This window comes from Alosa pseudoharengus, unplaced genomic scaffold (assembly GCF_046254945.1).
Source record: "Alosa pseudoharengus isolate Yale_2024_CS ecotype anadromous, Long Island Sound unplaced genomic scaffold, YU_APseudo_1.1 YU_APseudo_1.1_scf_24, whole genome shotgun sequence".
Classification (NCBI taxonomy): Eukaryota; Metazoa; Chordata; class Actinopteri; order Clupeiformes; family Clupeidae; genus Alosa; species Alosa pseudoharengus.
This window is the reverse complement of record NW_027468689.1, coordinates 5,630,261-5,642,382: the sequence shown is the minus strand read 5'-3', so window position 1 is coordinate 5,642,382 and position 12,122 is coordinate 5,630,261. Positions and strand designations below refer to the sequence as shown.

Below are 12,122 nucleotides of genomic sequence, written 5' to 3'. Positions count from 1 at the left end.
ATCCCGGCGCAGTGAGCTGCCTGCAACAACAGCTGCGCTCGGGGAGCAGTGAGGGGTTAGGTGCCTTGCTCAAGTCGTACGCAAGTAAAGATGAGCAAGTTTACCTGTGCAAGTTCACATAAGGACAACGACAAAGGCAACAATGTCCTATTGTCTCCATGCCAATCTTTAACAGAAAAAATGTCAGATATAGACATCAATAGATGGTAAGGTGTTGAGTGTGTTTGAATTCCCTTCCTTGTAGCATCCTTATCTGCATGGGGAGAAGTTCACCTTGTTTAAATAACAATTCTATTTCCTTATTAGCTGCATACTTGAGGTTGGCACGTCAAGTTTCTCACATACTGGAATTTCAAGATACATAGCCTTATGATTTTGTTATTCAGTTCTGCACTGGACTTGAATAACAAAATTGGGCACAGATACACAATTATGATTTTGGCCTATTGATTATAATGTGGTTAATTAAGTAAGTATGAGTATATATATACTCTTTTGATCCCGAAAATTTAATCTTTGCATTTGGTATGACAGGGGCCAAATTGTATTGTTTTTTACTATATAGTTTTAATAGGCTAAATCTAAAAATGCTAAAAAAGCTTTTTTTGCAGTGCTTCCATACTTCCTTGAAAAAAGTATTTTGAGTATTTTCTAAATACAAAAATACAGTATTTTATTTTGATACATTAAAAATGAGGGTAGGCCTATTAGGTATTTTATTTTGAAATACATTCTGATGTATTTTTGTCCATCCCTGCCTGTTCCCAGCATTAGCACAACACTTTGCGATGGTTAGCTTGTCACCTGTGACCAGGGTAGGAATTTCACGGCGGCCACGACGGCCAACTTTGATCATTTTTATAGCCTACTACTGTATAGTTAACGTTGGCCTTAGTGCCCTGACATGTGGCCTTTGTGCCCTCCACCAAATATGCCCAACTGAAGGCCAAGTGGCCTTGCCCCCAGAATGTTGAAATTCCAAGCCTGCCTGTGACGATATATGCTAGGCCTAAGTGACTGACCTATCTAGGTGCGTTTGGAGATGACTGATGAAATCATACGTTGTTGAATAGGCATATTTTATCCTGGTGCCACACACCTTGCATGTAGCTGTTCGCTTATTTCCTCTGTGCACGAAGTTATTGTAACCGAAAGTAATGATAAAAGGCACAACTCCGGGAGGACTTCTTGTCGCCATGGTCAATGCATTTTTTTTTTATATCTGTGAGTGTGCGCACATGCGTTACCTTGCACATTATGGCAAAGGGGCCATGCCGCTCGTTATACGTTTTCCAAAGTATACTGTATGTAGCAATAAAATAAAATAGAAATACATGAATACATTTAGATTTAAAAAGCAATATGTGCATTAAATACAGCTTGTTCAGGAGTCTCAAAGCTCGAGTATTAGTCAAGTCTGAAGTCTTTTGAGTGGAGTCGCAAGTCAAGTCTGAAGTCAAAGTGCAAGGATATGTGGATTCAATTAATCATGTTTGCTATGTCATTAGATAAAATAAATGTTAAAAAAACTAACAAGTCAAAAAAAAAAGCTTTATGGGATGAGATCATAGAAGAAATATCTGGTGTCTCGCAATGTTCATTTCTATGGAAATGCACCTATTTATCTTTTATTTCTTTGCATTGTGCAGGCTACATTCACAAATACACTGCAAGATTGGCAGCCTAGTGACTTCTTTTCTGTGCTATAGCCTATGCGACTCTCCGCACGGCACACCCATATTCAACATGACTCCTAACTTTGGTTGAAAGATTACAGAAGCTAGGTTTAGCTGTGACAATATCCTGGGTAATTCTAACAGCTAATGTTATTTTACACAGTAAAATCCGAATTTGAAAGCCTGGTCACCAGTTGCCAGTTTGTATGGCTAGTTTTCCTACTTAGACTCTGCATAATGAAAATGCTTTGTATGTTCTTCTTGGGTGGCATAGCTGATCTACAAACCACAAAAAGGGGCAAACATGTACATGCTGAAGGGCAAAGGGAATATCACTGTGGTAAAGTTGGTTTTATATTGGACGTTGGATATTCGACACATTCGAAAAATCTATTTAGCACTGACTATGAGGGTCGAGTTTGTGTCAAACCAACTTTAATGTGTTTGAACAAGGACTGCCTATATTACACAAAGCTTCTTTTGTCCAAAAACCCATGTTTTGATTTTATGAATTTTTAATGCTGATAAAAGATTTAAATCTATTATGCGGCTTCACCTTTTGACTTACCCATACTAAAACACATCTCCTGAACTCGGCTTACTGCCCTTTCTAGTACACAAAGCTTCTTTTTCCCTAAAACCTACTCTTTGATTTTATACAATTTTTAATGTTAAATGTTTCAAATCTATTATGCGGCTTGCCCTTTTGACCTAACCTGACCCTAGCCAGATGAATTTCGCTCCGCCTAGCTCCACTCATCCATCTGGAACCGATCCATTGAAGTGTTGCTTCAGAATGCTGGGCCTAATCAAAAAATGCTTGCATATGATTGAATAAGCCACTTGTCCGTCATCTATTGACGTGCTACTTAAACCACTCACATCGAAGCCAACCCGTGACGCTAATAACAGTCTCACAGTCACTTCTACGCTATGTCACATCTATGAAACTCCCGCCCTGCGTCCTGATTGGCTGAACCATAAAGTCGGTTGCAGAAATCACTCTCAATGGAAGAGGTCCCAGATGGATGTGAGTGAAGCTAGGCGGAGCTAAGCGGAATGAAATTCATCTGGCTAATGTCAGGTTACTTTTGACCTACCCATGTCAAAACTCATCTGGTGAACTCGGATTACTGCTCTATATAGTACACAAAGCTTCTTTTTCCCAAAAACCCATTTTTTGATTTTATACATATTTTTAATGTAAAAAAAATGCACTCAGCTAACTTCCCTTCATAGTACACAAAGCTTCTTTCTTCCAAAAACTCACTCTGATTTTATATTAATATTTTACTATTCAAAAATGCTATAAATCTATTATGCGGCTTGACCTTTTGACCTACCCATGTCAGAACACATCTATTGCACTCAGGTAACTGCCCTACATAGTACACAAAGCTTTTTATTTTTTTTTAAACTCATTCTTTGATTTTATATAAATTTGTTACTATTCAAAAATGCTATAAATCTATTATGTGACTTCCACTTTCGACCTAGCCATGTTAAAACACATCTCTTGCACTAAGCTAACTGCCCTTCATAGTACACAAAGCTTCTTTTTTCCAAAAACTCCCTCTTTGATTTTATATAATTTTTTTAAATGTTATAAATGTATTATGTGCCTTCCCCTTTTGACCCACCCATCTCAAAACACATATGCTGCACTCATCTAACTGCCCTACATAGTACACAAAGCTTCTTTTTTCCAAAAACTCACTCTTTAATTTTATATTAATATTTTACTATTCAAAAATTCTATAAATTGTTTATATGGCTTGACCTTTTGACCTTTTTTTATACTCCATTGGCAATCAGTCATCCACAGTCTGTCATACTTATTTCACAAAGGTACCTAAAGTGACTGTGGCAAAGCCAGAGAAACCCATTCTTTTGATCTGGTTGTGGCCGCAGGTCAAATTTGACTTCAAAGACTGCAAGACCTATTTCAACATAGACAGCTGCGTTCTCACAGATGATCGCTCCTTGTACAGTGCTGCAGATGGAGTTCTCTTCTATCATAAGACCATCGCATGGAATCTCAAGAATCTTCCTAAGGATCCACGGCCAGCATTCCAAAAGTGGATCTACAATGTTGAATCTCCAACCAACACTGGCAGAAAAGCTGGATTGGATGGATTGTTCAATCTCACTTTGACCTACACACGAGACTTAGACATTACTACTCGCTATGAACTCTGCATTGTGAGAAGTCAGGAACAATTTGTGCTTCCCCAGAAAAAACAAATTGTTTGCTGGATTGCAAGCAATGGCCGGCGGAGGACCGGTGCATTAACCCGACTGAAATATTACCATGAACTAAAGAAGCATATTGATGTGAAAGTATATGGTAAAGTTGTGCAGGAGCAACTTCTCTAAGGTATAAAGACTATTACTCTACCATTGCTAGCTGCAAATTTTACCTGGCCTTTGAGAACTCCATTCATGAGGACTACATCACAGAAAAGTTAAATGGACAAATGGCCAGTGGGACTGTGCCAGTAGTTTTAGGTGCGTCCAGGGAGAACTATGAACAGTTTATCCCGTCAGACTCGTTCATTCACGTGGATGACTTCCCTAATCCAAAAGCTTTGGCTGAGTACCTGCTTCAGTTGAATCAGACCGAAGACATGTATATGCGTTACTTTGCATGGAGGAAATACTTCAGAGCTACACCTCATCTTCTAACAACACACAATGAATTTACACAGCCCATCTGCACTGCCTGTGCCCATATTGCTGAAGACAACACCTATAATGTGGTCCATGATCTGTACTGGTGGTTCCATAAAAAACATTGATGGGCACCAGTGGAAATGAGATGGTAAGATCTCTAAAAGTTTTGGAGCAGGTGCATAAAAAAACAGTTAAAGGACCAAACTTTAATTTTTGTCTTTTAGTCTTTCAGAGTACAAACCTCTCCAGCTTCAATTTTACATGACCTGAATGTATTTAATGCAAAAAGTTAAGATGATATAATATGAAGTACAAGTCATAAAAGTGTTTCTCCGTATCTCCTTCTAGTGTGGGCTTTAGTTAGTTTGCCCTCTGTAAAGACTCATCACCTTCAAATGCTGTTCACCTGTACATCTCTTCAGTTATTGCTTTAAATGCTGTTACACAGTGGAGTCGAGTCTCGAGTCAGTAGCATGGAAGTCCAAGTCGAGTTACACCACGTGTTTGCTACCTGGTGGTCTCAGCTAACGTTACCTACGAGCAGAAAATGTATAACCTGAATTAAAAGCAAACAGTGTTCAAACGTCAATTAGTCGACAGACTGCTTTAATTAGTCAGTCAACAGATTCCTTAGTGCCAGACAAGTATTTTGCACCACACTAGATCGCTTAGAACCAGTGTTCTCAAGTTACTGAAAATTAGTAATTAGTTACAGTTACTAGTTACTTCTTTCAAAAGTAATTCAATTACCTTACCAATTGCTGTATATCAAAAGTAATTAGTTACTAAAGAAAGTAACTTTTGAGTTACTTTTAAGCCTGCTTTTAAAATGTCAATATGAACAATACTGAACAGTCACACACACAATAAACCTAATTTTTAGACCTATTTATTGTAGTTTCAACGTGCCTTCAAATCAATAGCCTTGTGCATGAGTTCTCAAACTTTTTCCGACCACAAAACATTCTACAATGCATGAAGGCTTCCCTAACCTTGTTTTGCGCCACCCTCACTATCTAGGTGGTTTGATAGATATGTCAGTACACTGCCTACTGCTTGCCTTCTACTACAGTAGTAGTAGTATGCATGGTTGTGCACTGACACTGAATTCTGCAATATAGTAATACAGTATGTTATTATTATCATTATTATTGCAATCCTTCTGTAGGCTACATGGAATGAGTTCAATGGGATGTAATGTGAAACAATGTTAAATGGCCTATTTTCAAAGCAGTTATTGTCTGCTCACACACACATACAACCTTAGGTTATCCTCATCCTGCTTTAAACACAGTTGTATTATATAGCATTTTAAGCACCACCAGTTTTGGAAAAGCCTGCGCTGCACAAGTGCTGACCTACCGAAGTTCTAATGCGCATCCGAGGGTTTGGGGTTGTCGCGCACAGTGCACTATGCAGAAGGTTACTCTTCAGCTGATAAGGTGTTCCAGAGAGAAGTTGCATGTCCCGTCGCAGACAAATGAATCCATAACACCATGGACGTCAATTCCGATGTAAACATACTGTGCAAATATCAAATATAAGTCGCTGTAGTACGTACGGTAGGCTATTTGGAGGTTTTTTTTAATCTGGTAAGTGAAATCTGCATTTTCCTCTCGAGTTAAACGTGTGCTTGCTTGTGCCAAGGCTATAGGCTACTGTATGTAGGCCTATTGGTGTTGTGGCGTGGCTATGTTGAGAAATTGATATAACAAGGCTTTTGCGCAATAGGCGAAAAAGAGCAGAGATATAATAAACAACAATGCGCTTTTACTGTAGTGGAGCTTACGAGATGGAAACGAAAGGGAAAAGGCTTTTAAGATGCCCATTTAAATTGTAGCCTAATGCACTCTTGTGTGTTTTAGCATAAATCCGAAATAAGGAGGGATGTGAGGAGGCTCCTATTAACTGTAAAGAATGCATCTGCAATCTAAACATGAAACATGGCGCTTGTGTTACAGAAAAAGCTTGTCTCATATAGAAACTACTAGCCAAATTAACTTTTACCTTTTAATGGCAAGTGGAATTATTAACTCCCCTACACAGTTGCAAGTAATTCACTATTTATTGCAGTTTTATATGCAAAGTGTTGATTGAGTTCCCATGCAGCCTCCTCTTGTTCCAAACCAGGAACACTGTAAAAAATAACATTACATCTTACTGCAGTAACACAAGTATACTTTACTTACTATAGGCTGACCTAGTGTTCTTACTAGAGTAACATTAGTAATGTGCCGAACTTGCATCAATGGGGTCTAAAACTTGAGATACACGAGTAAGCTTCACAACTCAGACCTGAGTAAACTGGACTCACGCAGTGCACACGCGCACAGCAGCAGAGGGAGCATTCTGGATTCCACAGCCAACGGTCGGCAGTGTTACGGTGTGGCTGACTTTTGGGATGGGAGTGTAACGCAGCTTCTTGCTCTGTCCGGTAAGTTTACAGTATGTATTAATGTGTCAAATGTTTACAGTATAGGTTGAACTAACAGCATTTGTGCAAAACTGTACATTCGGTTTCATTAACAGCTGGGGTAATGTTAAGTTCAACTTGCTAAGTGGCCGCAGAGAATGTCTAATAAGGGCTCTGGTGGCCGATATATGCGCTAGCTGCTAACAGTTTGCAGCTAACTGATAGCAACTATGCGAGTTAACATTGCCTCAGACCATGCAGAGCAGAAAACAAATATTCTAGGTATTCAAACCCTTTGATATTTTTTGTTATCGAAGTTATGAGGAAGTGGTGGCGCCTGGGGTCTAGAACTAGGCTGTATAAATTTGCCAATAGCAGTTGTCTTCATGAGCTCTTAATGAAGTTTAGTTCTAACGTTTCTCATGAGAAACGCTTGCTAGCATGCTAAGTTGATTCAAAACGTGTAAAGATTAAACTGTGTATGGTTTACGTCGATATTCCTACTGTATTGATAAAACAATTAGGATAATTGGACTCATAACCTTACTGACCGAGAAAGCCATGGTCTTTTATCTAAAGTCTTTCGTTGTGATTTAGCAAGAGGACTTAGGTTGCAGTGTGTGGAATTTAAACGAATGTGCCGTTATTGAGGTGCAAAATGGCGTCATATAATTCAATAGTATGATTGACATTTAAATTCTATTGTGATAAATGTACTAGGCCTGAAGCAATAGAGAAAAATGTAGTTGCCAAATCATAATATTTTTAGCTTAACAGTATTAATTAGGTCTCTGGAGAAATAATTTAAATGAACATTTAATGTGATAAACTTAATCAGCTGTTTTAGTTAAACATGGCCAATAGATGCATATTGATAATAATTTTGCCCTCTTTTTCTTTTTGCAGTTGGAAAACTGAAAATGCAGCGCAATGAACTGGACATGTAAGTTGTGCTTGTTTGGATGTGAAGTCAGAGGTCAGTTGCTCAAACACTACAGATTGAAACATGGAGGTTACACCAGAATACGACCGAAAAAAACTGCAGAGGGTGGTGAAAACTGGCCAACGCATCACCGGTTCCTCACTCCCCTCCATCAAGGCCATCCAGGGCAAGTGATGCTTGCGTAAGGCGCGCAGTATCATCAAAGACTGTTCTCACCTTAACCACAGACTATTCACCTCACTCCCCTCTGGGAGGCGTTACAGGTCTCTCTGCACCCGAACCAGCAGGTTCAGAGGAAGCTTCTTCCCTGCGGCTGTCACCCTACTGAACTCTAGCTCTGCATCCCAGTGACAACCAACCAACTAAGCCCCCGCCCGATGCCTCCTTGCCTGTGCCTGTTGAGGTGTCCACCATGACCATGGAAACCTTGACGGGGGACACCCACCCCCGCGGACAATTGCACTACTCTATCCCACCCATAGTGTTCTATTTATTTACAAATGTACATACTGTAATTACACTTATACATGGCATTTTCTACTGCTCTTCATACTATTCATCCTGCACATACACATATTTTTACTACTGTTATAATGTTACTGTTTCTGCACTACAGTACTGTTACCACACTGCACATAGCTGTATACTGTACATATATGTCTATATGGTTCATACCGAATATCCATATTTATTCTGCTAATACACTGCACATATTTATACCTAATTTATATTACTCTAAACCACCTTCTGTAAACCAACTGTATACTACTGTTTACACCGCATATTTCTTATCCTGTCTATGCACCACCTGTCTTTGTATATCACATTGCATTTTTCTGCTTTTTTTGCACTTCTAGTTAGACGCAAACTGCATTTTGTTGTCTTTGTACTTGTACTCTGCAAAATGACAATAAAGTTATCTAATCTAATAGTGCCAACTATTTGTGTACATTCTGCAAGTAAACTTTACTATCCAACATAAAGTACCCTTTACAACTCAAAGTAAGGGTAACTCATTTAACAGTAGTAAATACAACTTTGTTTTTAAGTAAGCTTTACTCGAGGGCATGAAGTAAACTTTACTAGTTGGAAGTAAGTAACCAGAACTTTAAAGTCTTAAGTAAGGATAACTTCTTCTAAGTAAGCATTACTTGTAGACATCAAGTAAACATAACTTGGAAGAGCAAAGTTTTGTTTACTTAACTTATTTAAGGCAACGAGTTTCCACCCTTTTTTCAAGTAACCATTACTTATTATTTTTTACAGTGAAGCGGTGGTGGTTCTGGTGTTTCTGGCATTCCTTTCTGGCACCCTGGTAAAGCGTTTTCCTGCATTGTGACACCTATACATCCCAAACTCCATCACCCCCAAGCTGTCTGCTTGATGACACGGCGCGTTTTGCCATGTACGTCCGACACTTATTACAGAGACTTGTGGGGATGCCCCCCACCATCACCACCGTCTTCTAATCAATTTTTCAGTGCCACCTCTGCCATGGCTCAGTCCTCAACATAGGCCTCTCAATGAAGCCCTTGTTCAGTACCATGAGAACAGTACTGTGCTCAATAAAGTCTACTTTGTATTTGCCATGTTTTTTTGGACATCAGGGCATTCATGTAGTCCAGGCACCTTTGCTATGTTTCATGGATGGAGTTTAATACCAATCCTAAGGCCTTAACCGAGATGAGAATATTCACTTGATCAAGCACATTTCTTTAACAGATAGATCTGCACCATTATCATCAAATAAATGTTGTTCTCAGGTACTGAGCTTTTGATAGGCTCAATCCATGGGCTGGAATTTTGTTTGGCACGAGAACGCGCTGAGTCCGTTGCATAGCAGCTGCTGAAATCATGCTGCTGAAATCGCCGTGTGGTCAATAACGGTGACAGAAAGAGTGGCTCCTGGCACTACAACCACTCTTTAATCTCACCCTTTCATTGGTCGATCCCCGTAAACCCACCATCACCATCAGCAACCATACTCATATCTCTACTGCGTATGGTTCCATAAGCTACCACACAAGCTCTTATCTCTGCTGCGGTATACCTCTGTTTCATTTCTGTTTATTTCACTGTTTCACTGTTTCCCTCCTATCCTTACACACAATCTTTCCTTATTCAACACACTTACAGTTTTTCTCAGTCGCTTTGGTGCTTTTTTTCAGCTCAGTTTATACTCTTAAAACGAATTTAACCTCCACAATTCCACATTATACAGGTTCTCTGTTGAATAGTCTTAACCCCCCCCCCCCTCAAAAAAAATCTAATCTGTGAAGTATATTTTTGCCATTTCAAAGGGGCCCTCCATGTAGTCCGGCAGCCATGGGGTCAGACCTGGTTTTGTCGGTTAAAGTTTTTTTTTTGCAGAATCTTGTAGACAAGGGGTAGCTCTTTAAGATTTAGGAGGGTGCCCAGTGATATCCCTTGAGCAATTTCATATATTAACCCTTTCTTGTTCAATGTGCTGAATATAAGGTGAGACTCTTCAGGTGAATAGGGTAAAAAATGTAACTAGCAGATATCACTATGAAACTTCCCCAGTTGATAACTTATATGTATTACAAGTTTTCTGTAATTTAATGTTTAAATATGAAAAAAGCCCAATGTGCCAAAATTAAGAAAAAAAAAAATAGGAAATACCTCTAATTTCAAGGTGAGTAGGCCTACTCATATCAAATGCAAATCAACTCAAATAAAATGTACTAAAATACAGTGTTCTGTGTGATAGTTATTCAGACAACAGACAATACTGCATGCGTTCAAATTTGGACAATTTACAGTAACCCTTTTCTATACCAATTAATGCATTTCTGTATTTCAGATAACGCCAGTAGTAGTCCAGTAGTCATGGGGTCAGACCTGGCTATGTCTGTTATTTATTCATTTATTTTTGCTTAGACTTATTGACTTGTGGTGGCTCTTTAATATTTAGGAAGGTGCCCAGTGATATCCCTTGGGCAATTTCATATATTAACCCCTAAAGCCCTATGTGCCGAAATCATGAAAAAAATAGGAAATACCTCTAATTTCAAGGTGAGTACATATATCAAAAGCAAATCAACTCAAATAGAATGTACTAAAAACAGTTTGCCGTGTGATAGTTTTCAGACAATACTTCATGCATTAAAATTGGGAAAAATTAACCCTTTTCTATGTCAAATAATGAATTCATAATTTCAGATATCTCCTGTAATAATTCGGAATGTGTACACATTTCCTCTAGTATTAGTTTTGAGCAGTTCTGGCTCATTTGTTCTTGAACATCCTACAGTACCTTAAAACATGCACAGAACATTGTGCAGGGCACACCATTAACCCGGAAACTGCATTTTAGAGCTACAAGGGGTTTCACTCTTGCAGCCACATCTGATCATCTCCAAAATGGAGTCTGGTGCAAGTTTGACATTTTCTGATAGACTGGTTGGGCTCAGTAACGAATCAATGAATCCTTCTTCAAATGGCAGTTGAATTTCCAACTTAAGTAGCATTCCTCGGTTTCAGGCTCCATGACTGTGAACTCTGTACCAAACTAAAAACTCTCACTTTAATATCCAAGTATATACTATGTCAACTAAATATTTCAGTCGAGTGGGATCAAAAATCTATGGAATATGGAAGCCCGTTTGCGCCACATACTAAAAATAACTTACATTAAGAATTCACAATAACGAGATATTATCTCAGAATAACGAGATACTATCTCACAATAACGAGATACTATCTCACAATAATGAGATACTATGTCAGAATAACGAGATACTATCTCACAATAATGAGATACTATGTCAGAATAATGAGATACTATCTCAGAATAACGAGATACTATCTTACAATAATGAGATATCATAGATCAGATTTTTTTTGTATGTGGCGCAAACGGGCTTCCATAGACTACTACTGCGATAAAGAATAAAAAATAAATGTATATTCTATGGAAACTAGAACAGTAGTACAGAGCTAAAGTACATCAGCTAAAAGAGGGCAGTGCAGGCTAACAGTAGTCAGTTACATAGCTGTGCAGTAAGTAAACCTCCCTCCCAAAACCTTGCTAGTGAGAGATGCTAGCACTTGGATGAGTTTCCTCTCCCACTTTGAGAATGAAATCTGCACTTCATAAGCACTTACATACACCAAACTTTCCAGTCTTATAAGAACATGGCGAAAATAGTTTTTTTTAAGGCTACTGGCAGTATTTTCTGATTTACTGAATAACTGAAAGAGATATCCATAATTCCCTGTGTCAATGACTTTTCATCTAATATGTCAACACAATGAAAAAGTAATTTTGAACCTGGCTTTATCCAATGTTCAGATTTAGCTTTTTTAAAGTTTATGCAAATCAGCACATATTTAATTAGATCATGCCTAATTTGCATATTTGAACATTAAATTACAGAAAACTTGCAATACATTT

The 12,122-nt window shown here is 38.5% G+C and overlaps 1 pseudogene; it reads left to right on the top strand.

Annotated features, from left to right (window-relative positions):
* Positions 1-3,021: 3,021 nt before the first annotated feature.
* LOC143142721 (4-galactosyl-N-acetylglucosaminide 3-alpha-L-fucosyltransferase 9-like) lies at positions 3,022-4,474 on the top strand (annotated as a pseudogene).
* Positions 4,475-12,122: the final 7,648 nt, after the last annotated feature.